This window comes from Mus pahari, unplaced genomic scaffold (assembly GCF_900095145.1).
Source record: "Mus pahari unplaced genomic scaffold, PAHARI_EIJ_v1.1 scaffold_10269_1, whole genome shotgun sequence".
Lineage (NCBI taxonomy): Eukaryota > Metazoa > Chordata > Mammalia > Rodentia > Muridae > Mus > Mus pahari.
The window spans coordinates 29997-33868 of record NW_018393481.1 but is presented as its reverse complement, the minus strand read 5'-3'; positions in this window follow the sequence as shown (position 1 = coordinate 33868).

Here is a 3872-nt window from a genome sequence, read left to right as displayed (position 1 = left end):
GATAAAATAACCCTGACAAAAGCAGTTCACAGAAAAGAAGGCTTATTCCTGCTTACAGTCTGAAGATCTGTATCTCTTCGTGGCACAGAAGGCTTGGCAGGAGCAGGAAGCCAGCTGGTCACAGAGCATGAGCAGCAAGGGGGCAGAGAAAGCTAGCAGGAAGTGGCACCAGGCTATAGAGTCTCCAGTGGCCCACTCCCTCCACCATGCTCCACCTCTTAAAGGATCCAAACTCTTACCCAGTAGCTGGAAACCAAATTCTCAAACCACGAGCTGCCTGTGTGGGCATTTCACTTTCAGACCACAACGTGAGCCAAGCCACAGAGTTCTCCAGTAACATCTATATCTGGCTACCTGCCTCCCAAACTCTTCCTTTCTTTCCTGAAAAATATTTATAAATCCTATTCTTCCTGTGTGCACGTGTGTACACGCGCACACATGTATCTTAGTTAAAGTTTCTCTACTATGATGAAGCACTATGACCAAAGCAACTTGGGGATGAGAGGGTTTAATTTGCTCACAGTTTCGTTTAACAGTTATTCATCAAGAGCAATGAGGGCAGTAACTCACACAGGACATGAACTTGGAGAAAGAAGCTGATGTAGAGGTCATGGAGGGGTGATACTTGTCTGCTTCCTCAAGCTAGCTCAACCTGCTGTCTTATTGAACTCAGGATGACCAGCCCATGGGTAGTACCACCCTCCGTAGGCTGGGTTCTCTCCCATTGAAAACTAATTAAGAAAAATGCCTTACAAAGGGATTTTAAGGAAGTATTTTCTCACTAAGGCCCCTTCCTCTCTGATGACTCTAGCTTGTGTCAAGTTGACATGAAGCTAGCCAGCGCACATGCCAGGTCATAGAGAGAGACTAAAGGATTTTTTGTGGGAGTCGGTTCTTTCCATCCATCCTTTGGGTTCCAGGTATGAAACTCGGGACACTATGTTAGCGACAGTTACCCTGATGCGCCAAGACATCTTCCTGGTCCAGCCCTTTCTTTGCTGTTTGTTTGCTTGCATTTCATTTTGTTGTCTGACACGGGATCTCATGGTAGACCTTTAATGGAACCAGGAAGAAGATACGCGAGGAACTCAAAGTCAAAGTGCAGAAGCAGGGGAGCCACCAGTTAGTGTTGGAGGTTACAGCATCTGCAGGATTTGTCAGGACCTCAGAGGAGTAATGAAACCTCTCAAGTATTTCATTTTTGAAGAGTTTGGAATACAGTTAACACTGTGCAATTCAGTAAGACTTTTCTTGAATGCTGAGAGTTGATTTCATTTTGGTACTTTTTCTTCTGAAACAGGATGTCAGGCCAGTTTTCAAGCTCACGTGTTCCTTCTGGCCTCAGCCTCTTGAGTGCAAGAATTACAGGCACTAGCCAGCACATGTGGAGCTTCTGAATGTTTTTTGAGATCCTTCTCTCATCTTTAGCAATATAAATACTCCCCCAACAAAAGAGAAAGAAATACAAATTCCCCAAACGGTTCTCTTCAGGTGTTTCCTTTGCCATTGTATGAGATACTTAGTAATCTTTTCATTTATTTACTTGAGTCTCTTATCAGTCTAGGAAATTATCTTCTACTATTTATTTAATAATTCTCTTGATTTCTTTCTGGTATTTCCATCTCTATGCGAGAATTTAGTTGATCAGTTATCATCTCATCTCTTTGTTTCTCACATATTTTTAATGTTTTACTAATCTTGATATGCTAGACAAGTACTCCTCCACTGAGAATCATCTAACCTTGCTCTCTATTTCTACATAGTTGCTGAGGCTGGCTTTGAACTTGCTATGCACCCCAAGAAGACCTTGAAATTGCAACCTTTGTATCTCATCTTTCTGAATAGCTGACATTATAGTATGTGTCACCACTCTTGGCTTCTGAAAATAAGTATAAAATCTGATTAAATGTATATACATATATGTATATAATATGAACACACACACACACACACACACACACACACACACACACACACAATGTCCTGACCTGCCAGACAGTTGACAGGGATGGGGAAATCACCTGTGGAGAGAATGGGGGACAAGAGATGGCGAAGAACGGACAGCAAGTCAGAAGGTCTGATCAAGCTGACAAATTTTTATTTTCCCACACAGGTTATATGCTGGTAGAAGCAGGATGTGGGGTGAGGGGGTATGGAGGGTTTCCTTGTATCTGGGGAAAGCATCTGTTCTCAAGAACAGGATGTTGGCTGAGTAAAAAAATCAGCAGGAAGAACAGAACAGAATGGGCTACTAGGCACCTGTCCACAGGATTTATAGATATTTGTTCTCAGATGGCTTCAAGATCTATGTCTACTTGTACTCAGCTGGGCTGGCACTTTTCCATAGAGGCCAAGACTTTGTACCAGTAAGCATGTATGGCTGACATGGAAGTTATTGTTCAATCAAGGTCACTCCCAACACACACACACACATAATTGTTAAGGCCTAGGTAAAATGGTAAGGCCTAGGAAACTGTAACCTGACTAGCCTGTCATTTTGTGGTTTTACTCATATTATAAGGAAACTTTGGCACATGTTTTATCTGCTGCTATTAGGAAACTTTTTATGCCCAAGTGGATCACATATTCTGTTGTATTTTGTGCCCTTGGAAATTAATCATGATAGAAGTCATGAGAACCGCTTTGTATAGTTACCCACAATAAGCTTGGACCCGAACCAGCCACCCAACAGCACTTCCTGCACCCATGTATGAGCGTTTATGGTATAAGCTGCTCCTGGGATGGACCCCAACATAAGAGAGAGACCTGCACTAATATAAAAAACTGTTTGGAATAAGACTTCCATTTTGAGTAGTGGTTGAGTAAAGTTTAAGTTCCCAAGACCTCCTTGGAAACTGAACATCCTACTTGGCAGAAAGAGACAGGCATGTGGGCAACTGACATTCTGCTTGGCAAATTAAGACATGAATGTTAGGCAAGGCAAGTCCCCTGCCACAGTTGCATACCCTAACCAATGGGAGCAGGATTAAGTGTACAACAAAGACATGTTCCTAAGGAGATTCCCTTATCCCTAAATCCTGATTGGTGGAGTAACTTGGCATAAACAGATGTTTGTAGATCACAGGCTTAAAAAGCCCTGTAGGACCTTAACACATGGTTACTCCTGAGCCTGAATCACGTCCCTGATCTTAGGGTGTGGCACTCAATAAACCATCCCTAGTTGCCTGAGATCAGTGTCTGAATTTTTGTGCAGTAATTCCAGACCCCAACAATAATCACACACACACACACACACACACACCACAGAAATTTAGTAAAGTAACTTATAGGTTGTGGTCTGTTAGGCAGTGGGCATGGAGAGTAAAGGGAGTGGGAGAAAACCTGAGTCATGCCAGAGTTCTGGTGCTCTGAGTGGGCAGACGCAGACAAGTGCCCATATACTTTCCACTCAGCCCCGGGGGGGGGGGGAGTGCTGTCTGGCTGTGGGAAGCCATGGAATCCCAGCTTGGGGGGGGGAGAGGGGACGAGGTAGACAAGGGGCTGCCTTAGGTAACAGGTTCTCAGTCTCAGGCATCCCAGACACCAGTGGACACCACGGAAGACCTTAGAACAAAATGCCCCCCCCGGGGGCGGCTTGGTCGACTCCAGGGCCTAAGGGAGAAGAGGGCATGGAGAGAGGGGGCACTGGATGGTTCCCATTCGGGCAAGAGTCCTTGGTCAGGTCCATGGCTGGAGTGCATGGAAGGCCTTCCAGCGGGAGGTTAGACTCAGCTCTTTAGGGGAAAGCCTATCCCATCTTTCAAGCACTCCAGGCCTTAAGGTTTTAGAGCTTTATTGTAGAAAGGCAGGGAGAAAGAGAAAAGGTAGAAAGAAAGAAAGAAAGAAAGAAAGAAAGAAAGAAAGAAAGAAAG